Source organism: Cibotium barometz, chromosome 26 (genome assembly GCF_041138505.1).
Source record: "Cibotium barometz isolate CiBa-2024 chromosome 26, ASM4113850v1, whole genome shotgun sequence".
Taxonomy (NCBI): domain Eukaryota; kingdom Viridiplantae; phylum Streptophyta; class Polypodiopsida; order Cyatheales; family Cibotiaceae; genus Cibotium; species Cibotium barometz.
In genome coordinates, this window is record NC_141071.1 from 53,781,357 (window position 1) to 53,793,959 (window position 12,603).

At 43.7% G+C, this 12,603-nt stretch overlaps 1 protein-coding gene across 4 annotated transcripts in view; it reads right to left on the reverse strand.

Moving 5' to 3' along the window:
• The window catches only part of LOC147624096 (senescence-associated family protein), a 38,755-nt gene extending 26,407 nt beyond the window's left edge, over positions 1-12,348 (reverse strand). For all 4 annotated transcript variants that reach the window (XM_086820752.1, XM_086820753.1, XM_086820750.1 and 1 more), the window contains exon 1: positions 12,129-12,348. The gene's annotated coding sequence lies outside the window, so the exon portion shown is untranslated. The remainder of the gene's footprint in view (positions 1-12,128) is intronic.
• Positions 12,349-12,603: the final 255 nt, after the last annotated feature.

Consider the following 12,603-nt stretch of genomic DNA (forward strand, 5'->3'; position numbering starts at 1 on the left):
AGTGCTGAGGAACAACCACTCTTGCAGACCCACCGTTTCGCTTGAAGAGCTGAAAGGGTTGATGTAGAAGGTTGTTCTCTGATGCCTTCGAGTGCCACAAGCGTATCATTTTGAGTAAATTGTATGGAACGGTTCCGGAAACTGATCGGGGGATCATATTGATACAACCATTCTTGACCAAGGATCATATCATAATGTGCCAAAGTCATAACTTGGAAATCCAATTTGTCACGATAGTGCTGAAATCGAAAGGAGAGGTGTTTGGCAACGGTGTTACACAAGGATGTGGAACCATCGGCAAGCTCTACTTCATAAATAACAGCACTTTGAGAAGTCCGAATCTTCAATCTCTGGGTCAAGGTGGTTCCCACAAAGTTATGAGAACACCCACTGTCAATGAGCACATGAATAGGGTGACTGGAAATAGAACCTTGAAGAACCAAAACCTGAGTAGACCACTGGGGCAACTGTGAAGAGGTAGCTTGAGTTGTGGCAGTAGCGGTGATCGCCGAAGCATGTGCAATAGCATGGTGATTAACCACACGTTTTCCTTTGTCAGCAAACTGGGGGTTTCTCCTCGGAAGTGGAGGGTTCAGCATTAGAATTCTGTCGATGGGTTGGTCTTTTGGGGCACTCAAACCAACAATGAGGTCCATTGCAAATTGTGCACAATCCTGTCTTTTGTTAATTCCGTCCAGAAGGAACAGTGGAAGGACGACGATTGCAAGATTAGTCACGTCCTTGATCCCATCCACGATCCGAACTGCGTGGTTGAAAGGACTGAGGACGTCGGGACTGAAAAGAGGATGATCCTTCTGATTGGCGAGGGTGTTGAGAATTATTCCATTGGGGATCAGGCTGGGAGGTAGAAGTGCCAAAAGATTCTCTTCGACTATCTCGGTTCATACGAGCCCCATTGGCGTTCTGAAAGGTATTAGCTCGATCGAAAGAGGCCGAATTTCAAGAATTAATGTTTGCAACGCGCTCGGTGTAACGTATGGCATCGACAAGATCGTGTCACATGCACTCTGCACTGTAGTGCATGGTGACAAATTGGCTCATCATCATCAGTGCAACATTGTAATAATATTAGTTCCATTTAGGATGATGTTCGTCGTACGCCGTGACCCCATTGTAATCCTCAGTCCAGGATAAGTCAGGCACGAGCTACGTAGGTCATTCTCAGCCATAGCAAGTCAGTCAGTTAGTCTAAGTCCCTTAACCCACTTAAAGAGACACATTCATGCATATACAGTCAATAGAAACCTTAGGGTTTGCATTAGGAAGAATCCTGCATATTGCACATCATTCATGCATAGCATCTAGACCATTGCAGGAACCCCAGATATCATCCAGTATTTATCTGGATATTTACTAGGATTTTTCTGGTATTTTTCCCATCATTTCAGCATTTTATACACATTTACGCATTTATGATTGGACATGAGCAGTCGGCCAGCTCAATAGCCAGCAACCGACTGGCTCCATGTGTCCATATAAATAGAGTCCTTGCATAATCATTCTCTCATTCAATCATATTCAGCCAAGAAGCATTCAGGCGCTTAGCATCTTCAGCACAAGGAGCAAAGTGATTGCAGATTTCAGTCTCCTCCTCTCAGCGTTTTCCTCCTACTGCAGTAGGCGCCTCAACACATGAGCATTCAGCCAGCTTGCATCAGCAAAACGCATCAGTTCAGCATTCAGCCTTCAGTCCACCTTGCGTTTTCTGCATCCATACAGTTTTCAGCATTCATCTTATCATCGTTTTGCTCCAGCCACTTGGTGAAGGTAAAACGCAGCATTCATATTCGTTTTCAGCATTCATACTCAGTCTAGAACAGTCCCAAACAGCCCCTCTCTCAGCCCTAGCTTTGCATCCCTCCCTCGTTCCATTGGGAAGAGTGCATAGGCTCGAGATTGGACATCTTTGGTGTTTCTGCAGTGTACAGTTCAGCCCAACACTTGGTCTTCAAAGGTCTTGCGTTTGGCACCATAAGTCTCTTTAAAGATAATAAAGCAAATACTATCTCGGTAACGGGATAGGGGACCCTTCAGTGGGTAATTCGGGACCCCATACGGTGTACGGTTCTCATCTCTCTCTCTCTCATATCTCTTTAAAGTTTGAAGTCTTAAAGTGGATTGCTAAACTCGCGAAACTCAGGATACAGAAGACGGTGTAAGCATTTGTGTGACAGGATCCTCCAATACGAATACTTCCGCTGCATGTTACAGATCGACAAGAGACTATATTTCTGAACATCAGCACGCGGTGTGGGGTTAAGACCTTCAACGAAGCCATGAGTTCGTCCACTGGGGACAAGGAGTCAATCTCCAGTATCAAGTTGGTGAACTGGGAGATATAAGAGGCTAAGAAACCAGTTTGGTCCAAATGGCGTAAGAGAGTACGGGCTTGGAAATCCGCATTGGCAGGTATGAACTGCTTACGGAGGACTGCTCGAATTTAGGATGAAGTTGTAACCGATTTTCCGGCGTGCTATCGTTGTTGCCACCATAATAAAGCAGTGTATTTGAGGAGGGATACCGCAAAAATCACCTTTTTGGAATCAAAATGGGTCATGGTTTCAGAGTATAACCACAGTTTGTAGAGCCATTGGTCTAAGATGCGCTTATTGCGCTGACCGCCATAAGATTCAAGGGCTTATTGCGCTGACCACCATAAGATTCAAGGGGTTTAATTTCCAATTTCTTTGTTTTACTGGATTGTAAAAGACGATAAAGAGTTTTAAGGTCGTCGCCTTCTACCTCGGAAGGAATGATGTCTGCGTCCGCTAGTACTGTTGCTGAAACATCTGCTGCTGGTACGAAACTCATGTAGGAGTGGCGATCCGTGTGGAGCTGTTGGATCTGTGAAGCCAAGGATGCCATGGACTCTTGGAGTTGCTGTTGGAACTGCTGCTGAAGTTGTTGCAAAGCTTGCTGCCATTCTAGAGGAGCCAGTGTGTCAACTGGTTCAGCCATGAGAGAAGATGCTAATGTAGAGGCTACAGGGTGACAAGGCTCTGGGGGTGTTTGTTGCTGATGACGCCACTGGGCTCTAGTAAGAACCATCGGTTGGAGGATGCGGCATCTGTAAATCCCGTGAGGAGAGGCTACGTGCTGGTGAAGTGGCTATGGACCATCCAGTATAATGAGAGTGATCCTCTGGGACTGGGCTCGCACGAGAGTCTGCTACCGGAGAAGAAGGTACAGGGCGTAGAGACAGCTACTGGAGTCAACGGTGTATAATCTAGTGTAGAAGGGCACACCGTGAACGAAGCTAGATAAACGTTCTTAGAATAGGTGCAATATTCATGAAAAATGATGCTGCACTCGAGAAGAATAGCGCCCACATCGAACTCTCTGAGGTGAGGAGTCGGTGTGGCTATCTGAACACGGTAATGAGTGGGCTGTAAAGAGGGGGACACACTCACTGGAACACGGGCAAAGACCGGTGGAGAACCACGAGTAGGAGAGGGCACTATGGACTGTGAGGGTGTATCCTGTAAATAACTGAATTCATAGGTTTCCTCTGCCATAAGCCGTCAGAGAAGAGCGTAATGTGTGTCCACGTGATCTAGGAGGTGCTCTTAAACCTGTAAAAAGTGATATTGGCCCCGGATGAGTGGAGAGCCCGCAAAAGAATGAAGTGGCGGGTTTCTGATATTCTAATACTCCACATTATGTGAGATTTTAATGCCCAAGAAAATGGAAAAGTCACACCTGAAGAAGGTTGACATAATGAATTTTGTTGCTGTAGAAGAAGCACCGAGGAGATGGTGGCCGGCAATCCAACAGAAATCAGCAACTACAAGCGGCTGTCCAAGCAACAGGAGGAGACAGCAAGCAGCAAACGATGAAGAGGGCTGAGTTCGATGAAGAGAGACGGCAGCAGGCTGGCACACGTTGAACCAACCATGTGCAGGGCGGCTGAAAACTGCAAGAAAACGGGCCGTAAGCGCCTATTCGTAAGAGGACCGATTCATGAGGCAGTTGGCGCCATTTCGAAGGAGCCCGTGTTTGGCTGTATACATGGCAATTAAAGCCTAAGGGTCATAACCTTTGGGTGGGGTTATTATGTGTGTTGGGTATTTTTAATTTAAAAAAATCAACAAGTCGACATGCGCTTGTCAACGGACAGCTGACCTAGAGGAAAATCCACGAAGAAGGGATGCACCAATTCAAAGGAGGGGTGCCTGTCCATGAAAGGGTATCGGCTGCAAGGTAAGCCTCCGGATTGAAGGGTTGCTTCGTGTCTTGCCTTTATTCAAGAGTTTCCTGCATATGGCTGGCCCAAAATTAATCAGCAAAAATTGGGAGTTTGGGGCTGAATTTGATGGGGCATTCTCTCCTACTCTTCCATTCAACACTTGCTACACCCAATTTTAGGGTTTGAGCTAACTGATTTTAGGGTTAGGGTTAGGGTGTGGGCATGTCACAGGGCGGAAAAAGTTTGCTCTGATACCACTGTAAGGCTTTTATAGCTTTATTAACATGATTAAGACTTAATTAATGAACATAAGACAAATACTACAGGAAAAGACTGAGTGATTGCATTGAGACGGGGGCCTTTCTTAAATAGAGGCCGAAAGGGTACAACTAAAGAGGCACATACCTAGGAAGGGGTGTGGCTCTTGAATCAATAGTTATGTCCTTTGGACTTAGGGGTGTGTCTTTAATGAAGACATGTCCTTTGATAGTGACCCATGTGCAAGGGTGTGACCCTTCACAGGTGTCTTTACAGTTAATGAGGAGTAATTACTCCTCAATGAGGAATTAAGGAGTAATTAGGGAGAGATTAAGAGAGTTAGTCACAATCGTGACACTAAGAATGGCATCCTGTGCACATGCATGGATGATACCTAGCAAGATAATCATAGGTGTCAGCCAAGTTTCTCTTTAATGATGCAGTAGCATTGAGACGATCCTACTATCATGCACATCTAAATCATTCATGGATCTAGGAATGTGTATGTGAATGCAAGGATGTTGGGCGCTTGGGCTGCTCAACCATGGCCACTACTCATAGAGGGGGCCGTACAAACATGAGCTAGCCGATGCCGAGGCAATACCAATACCCCCACTTAATGTCCACCTGAAGGTGAACTACCTCTGTGATCCGATGCGGAGTCAATGGAGATGCCGCTCCATCTAGTCCCCGCTAAGAGCCTTTGCGAAGATGTCTCCACAGTTCTCTATTATCAGGGAGTAGAGCATCTCGACCTCCCCGAACATGATGAGCTCGCGCACAAAGCGATAACGAATCTCAATGTGTTTCGTGCGAGCATGAAACACTAGATTCCGAGCAATGGCCATGCAATCTAGTTGTCACATTTAAGTGTTGTAGGCTTCTTCTTCACCACTCCATATCCTCTGAATCCTCCTCAACCACAATGCCTCAAATGATGCAAAGCATGCAACTTTGGGTTGTTTCTTACCAACCCAAGAAATGCATCTCAAACTAAGAGAAAAACTATGCCATGTTATACCGAGCGCTTGGTGTCCGAATCACCCGCCCAATCTAAGTCACAAAATCCTTTGAGGGTCCTGCCCACAACATAGGTGATGTCGTGCTCCTGAGTAGCTTGGATGTATCGCAATGCCCACATACCTACTTTCCAATGATTCACTCGGGGCTTGTTGGATAACCTGCTCAAAATACCAATAGCAAAACTAATGTCTGGTCTAGTATTACTGTCACGTGCATCCCGCACTTGGATGCCACGTAGACATATCTGTACAGAAGGTGCAGGACCTGGGATCGTAAACTAGTCCCATGTGAGCCCAGTCCAGGACAAGTCAGCCAAGGATCCATCCCAGTCGTCCGAGGGTAGGTGTGCATTGTCCTGCACATGAGTCCAAGGTCAAGTGTGCACTGTCCTGCACATGAAATACTGTTATCCAACCCTAGGGGACTGTAAGGGCAAGTATGGTGCAGCCCATACAAACTAGTACCAGGCTCCAAACAGCCTGTAAACAGTGCCCAAAACTGTTAGAAAACCAGCGCCTAGTGCCCAGCCATCAAGGAAGTGATGTGCAGCCTTTTATTTATTTTATTCAGCATTTATTTCTATTTATCAGTCGTGGGCTGAATTTCTGCCAGCCGACTGGATAATAGCTGGCCGACTGCCTTTTATTGGTAGTATAAATAGTTGAGGCCCCAACCCATTGTGTTATCTCATAATTCACCAAGAGCTAAAGCAACTAAAGGGCCAGGACAGCCAAGGGCTTGCTAACGCAAAGGGGTGAAGGACTGCAGGTCAAGGGCAGAGTTATCTCAGCCAAGAAAGGTCAAGTTTCTTGGATTTTATTTTCAGATTTACATCATTCTAATAAAGCAAATACACCATTCGTGGTGGGGGCCCTACAGAGGGTATTCGGGACCCAACACTGTGTCCTCTCCTCTCTCCCTCTCTCTCTCTATTTTTTGCACATCTTCATTCAGTTTTGTGCATTAATTCCGTCGTGAAAAGTGTGCTGATTTATGAGCATTGAAGTTACCGATCTCCCCCGTAGCTTCATCATGTTACAATTACACAAGAAGATAAGACTGCGAACCAGTTTCCTGTATAAGGTCTCATCCACAAGGTCTAAAGTATCTTCGACAGATAGCTTCAAATAACTCACGCATATCTACTTTCCAATGATTCTCCAAAGACCTGTTGGATACCCCGCTCAAAATGCCGACAGCAAAACTAATGTCAGGTCTAGTGTTGCACAAGAAGATAAGACAACCAACTAGTTTCCTGTACAAGGTCTCATCCACAAGGTCTGAAGTGTCTTTGATGGACAGCTTCAGATCAACCTCCATTGGGTACCAACTGTCTTGCATTCGATCATGCCAAATGCCTTAAGTATCTATGAAGTAATTATGGTGGTTCATAATGATCAAGAAGCACCATGGTGAAGCATAAAGGAACACTTAAGCTATAAAGATTAAGACATGGATTAACATAAGCATAGGTGTGATTAGTATAATCATGCACATTGCACACATTGTATTAGCTGAGTTGCATCTTAAATAGGCATCATAGGTACATTGATTCTCTGAAGAACCTCATGGGCATGAATCTAGAGGGCAACTCCTACATCATCTCCTAAACCTCCTCCATAAAGCCTAGAATCTCTCCACCTCTCCATGACTCATGGGCTGTGACTTTTAACTCAACTACTAGTGCTTTTACATGGATAAAAGCATAACGAATCTTAGTCCCTTGTTCCCTAATGTCATAAAGGATATTTTGGAGTATTAATCCATCAATCTCTCTGCATATTTCTATTGAGGGATGAAAATGTTATCTCGCTTCTGCCAAACCTCAATCCCCAAACAATAATGCATAAGCCGAAGATCATAGTCACCAGAAACGTTTCGGGGTTTTTGACGTTTCGAGGTTTCTGAGGTTTCGAGACAAAACATTTCATCTTTCGGCTAAGAAACGCAGAGGTTTCGTAGTTTTTTCTATATAGTTACAATAAAATGGTTTAGAACTTGTAGTTTTTTTTCTATATAGTTACAATAAAATGGTTTCGTAGTTTTTTCTATATAGTTACAATAAAATGGTTTCGTAGTTTTTTCTATATAGTTACAATAAAATGGTTTAGAACTTGTAGTTTGTAGAATTATTTATAGGCCTACCTAGTGCTAGCGGTAAAAGCTTAGGCAATTGTGGTCACAATTGGGCAATTGGGAAGTTGTGGAATTGTGACTCGTGAGAAATTGGGCAATTGTGAGAAATTGGGGATTTATGAGAATTTAGGGAATTGGGAATATTGGGGAATTTGTGAGAAATTGGCGGAGAGAGAAGAAGGAGAAGGAGGAGGAGAAGAAGAAGAAGAAGAAGAAGAAGAGATGACTACAGATTGCGTGCAAGAAATGAAATGAAATGAAATGAAATGTTATATTAACGTCTTCAAAAGGCCAAAGTGACCTATGAGACCAAAGTTACAACCATGTGACATTTGATGTTTGGGTTGCAGGTCGCGTGCGCGGAGAGAGAGAGAGAGAGAGAGAGAGAGAGAGAGAGAGAGAGAGAGAGAGAGCCCTTAGACAAAAATTTTAAAAAAGACAATATGTTTCTTTTAGAAACAAAAACAAATCCCCGTTTCTGAAACGCGTTTTTGGCATTTCGGCCGTTTCGAGGTTTCGGAGTTTCTCAACCCAGAAACGCGTTTCTATGTGACTATGCCGAAAATCTATCATCTCAAACTCTACACTAAGCATATGCTATGTTAATGAAATCGTTTTCTGGTAATCCCATGTCAAGATGAGATAATCTACATAGAGAATAATGACCATATACTTTCCCTCACAAAAGACATAAATTTGCATTCAAAGGGCTGCAAAGGGCTGCGTAAGAGACCATTACTCACAAAATAAGCATCGTTGAACCTATTTCAGGTCCCAAGCGTCCTTTTTCAGGATTCATTTTCTGCTTACATGGCTGCCATCCATTTTGGTTCCCCTTGTACTTTAACAAAGCTGGTAGTCTCCTCAATCTTGAGTACCTCTGTCATGAGAATAAATTCACAAGATTCTCTCGAGCCATGTTTTGCTTCTCTAACTTTCTAGATCTGCAAACATCTTGAGATGCATCCTTGATGGCCGAAGATTCTGCTTCATCCAAAAGTTGCATGTACCATGCTTGACTTTTTATGCTCTTGTTCTTCATCTTCAAAATCCATCTCCATAGTAAATGGTACGGAATGCCCTCCACCAGAATGCAAGGAAGTCCGTGCTAGATGTGGAGGTTATGTTGCTTAAGTGATTTCCTTGTTGCATGATAGAGAAGGAAACTCTTCCTCCACCCGACGTGGTGGTTCCTAGAATACCACATCACGGCTTACAATGATCTTCTTTGCATGAGCGTCATAGAGCCAATATTCCTTTGACTTCATGTTGTAACCCAAGAACATTCTTTTCTAGCTTTTCGCATCCGATTTGGTCCTCTCAACATCTGGAACATGTACATAACATTCACACCCAAAAACTTTCAAGTGTGCAGTTCAAGGTTTCTTACCCAAGTAGGCCTATAATGAAGCCATCCCTTTGATGGCCTTTGTTGCACTCATGTTAAGAATGTACACAATTGTGTTAATTGTCTCAGCCCAAAAAGATTCAAATAGATTCTTGGCATTAAGCATACTCCTTGCTTTCTCCACAATAGCATGATTCTTGCGCTCTGTAACACCATTTTGATACAAAGTTTGAGCAATAGTGAGCTGCCGCTGATACCTCTTTCCTTAGAGAAATCCTAGAATTCATCTCCTCATTGGTATGTTCTAAACTACTTCAATTTTGTGCATGTCTCAATTTCAGCCAACGCAAGTCACTCCTTAAGCTTTCCAAACGCCTGAGACTTTCCTTAAAAAAATACACCCAAATCTTTCTATTGTAATCATCTTTCAATGTGAAAATTATGAAACCTCCAAGTGCAATTGTACTCAACTTTCCAAAGAGATCAACGTGTACGAATTGAAGAGGAGCCTTGGCCCTAAATTTGTCTTGTGGAAAGGGTTTCAAGTGTTGCTAACCCATCATGCAAGCTTCACATGGATCTGGACTATTAGAAAATGGTGGAAAAAGCTTAACTAGCTTACCTTTTTGCATCTCTGAAAGAGTCTACATACAAAGATGCCTATATCTCTCATGCCAAAGTTTGTTGCCACCCAAATCGGACATGACTGCAATGTCAAAAGCTCATACAAGTTGTTTCTTTGCAATGACCTTGTCATCTCCATCAAGAATGATGGCACCATTCTTGTCAAAATAAGCCCACAAGTCACGGTCCATAATGGCTGAGACAGAAAGGAGGTTCCTCTTCATATTTGGAACCCAAAGAACATTTGACAAACTTTTTGTGCAACCTTCTTTAGACATAAGTGAAATAGTACATGAATCTTTGATGGGGCACTTTGCAACAATACCCACTACCCCCATGATGTTATCTCCCCATAGGCTTTAGGGAGAATACCAATCCTTGCAAGTGGTCATGTGTCTAGAAGCCTCGGTGTCGATGATCCAAGAATCATCATGTGCTGCAACATTAGCTGTCTCACTACACACTTCTTCAATGGCAACAAATAGCTCTATTTCTGCATTCTTCCTTGCCATTCATGGTATCTACTTGCATTTTCCTCCATTTTTTGGCGTTGTGCTCTTTCTCGTTTTAATAAAAACATTTAAGTTTTTCCTTCTAATTTGAAGAGTTGGAATCCTTACCCTACATCCGCCACCATTGCAATTTGCAACTCTACATCCGCATCTCCTCATCCTGAAGTAACCAGACAACCTCCTCAAATGTGAGAGGAGTAGGCCTAACACCAACATTCAAAGATGTAACAAAACTATCATACTTAGGTGGCAATACCCTTAGACCACAACGAGCGAGTAACAACGTACATTCATGCCGATTACAGCCATCTAGTCATAGATCTTTCTCGACAGAAACACCTCCACCATTTCACCTTCATTCAGCTTCTCTTGTTGAAGCTAATTTTCAAGATTTTCAATCCTTGAGGGATTTTTGGTCTCGAACTCTCTCTCCAATAAAGCCCAATGGCCCATGCTTCTGTAGCTCTGGAGACATGCTAAACCATAGTCAATACACTATCTTCCACGCTAGTAATGGTGATGCAGAGAGCATCCACATCCCTTCGTCTCCAAGCTTAGACAAGGTCGACATCAAGTGGTCATGGTTGCCTTTTGCATCCCTTGTGTCTCAGAGCTCAAAGGAGAAAATAATAGCCTTAAGCTTGAACTTCTAAAAGAGAATAATTGGTGCCATTAAGCTTCCCATATCAGCAGTGAATGATGGTGGGCGGGGTCTTGCGAAAGATGCCATTTCTCCTAAGGGACTCCAAGATAGCAATTAGCAAAGATGTTTTGTACTAAACCGGAGCTCTGATACCAGGTAAGAGAACATTCACAAGAAGTAAGATCTTTCACAACACAAAACGTTAAAACTCAAATTACACAATAACAACGATAGAGAAGAATACTATATTGGTAAAGCGATACAATAGATGACAAAGCTCCACACCCGTGTGCACCAATGAAGGGAGTTTCAATGAGCTGATCTGGAGCTATTAAGACGGAGGTTGTATACTAGTAGAATAGAAGCTGACCTCCTATGCCTGATTGAAGACATGCAGTAATTAAGTCACAGCTCCAAACAACCTCACACTGTGCTGCATGACAGCTGAGATCCGCTAGAGTCTGAGAAAGAAGCTAGCTCTAACTCAGAACCATATCATACATCCACTATCCTCTCGGTTGAGAACCTCATGGCCAGATGTGAGGCACTTCCATGCTGAAAGCAGCTCCAAAGAAAATGGGTTGAAATGGGCGCTTGTGAGGACAATGCCTTCTTAAAATTGGAATGCATTTAAGCGTACAAAGTGATACTAAAACCATGATTTTTCACATGGTCTCCTATCATGGATGTGCAGCATGATGATTATTCTCCAATATGGGGAGCTAATTGGTGATTGAAATAGAGCAATAGTCCACCACCCAAGGACAGGAGAAGTATCTTACCAGTACAGCACATGGGAGATCTATAAGCCATTTTCTGAGATTGACGGTAGAGATGAATTTTTTTTTTAATCGTGGCCAAGAAAGGGTACTACATATGATCCATATGATGGCATCGTCATGGTCCAAGGTCGTGTGAAGGGCAATCCAGGCTGTACAATCAGCCAGCCTTATTAGGCAGAATACTTATTGATGTTTGCCACGTCCGCATGACCAGATTGCTGATGTGTAAGATGCAGAAACCACAGCCTGTCACATCAATTGCAGAATGCTGAGTTGTCCAGAAGAAGCTGCTCCACCCCCCAGGACAAGAGAAAGGCTAACGGGAAGCCTTTCTTTGGAGAAATGATGTCTTGGTTAGGGGGCGGGTAATTTGTACGGTTGAGATATGGGAGAGATGGCTTCTTTTGAAACCAAGACAGAGGGCCACATACGATCCATATGACACCACTGAACTGGAGGGAATGGGACTTGAACCCAGGTTTTCTGGATGACGAGGCCGATGCACAAACCGCAGATGGGGTTGATGGGTTTCAAGAGCTTACCTCATTTGATGTGATAGACTCGGAAGGAAAGAGAACGAGTGATGGGTGGTTACCTCAAGCTGGGGTGAGAGAAAGCCATCAACTGCTGGCCTGTGGGAGGATTCGAATCCCGCTGCGTATGATGGTGGGCGACTCAGCGCAGCAGCAGCAGCAGCAGAAGGGAGAACAAGAAACCCAAAACGCGCTCTCTCTCTCTCTCTCTGTCTCTGTCTCGGAGTTTGTGTGAAGACAGAATCGCAGGCCACGCTCACTGTGTGTGGGTGGTGCAGATTCGAGAATCCATTGCACGGGTCCCACCCTCTCAAAAGCCCAGTAAAATGCCAAGGCCCCATTCCCCGGCTTGTATCGGGCCACGTCTGCGTGAGCTCCATGAGCTAATTGCTCCTATATAGCTAAACACAATTGCTCAAATTGCTCAAATCTACACTATATAGTTATTTTTTGTTGGGACCAATATATATATATTTAATTATTTATTTATTTATTTATTTATTTATCATCAAAAAACAGCTTTACATCTTTACATTA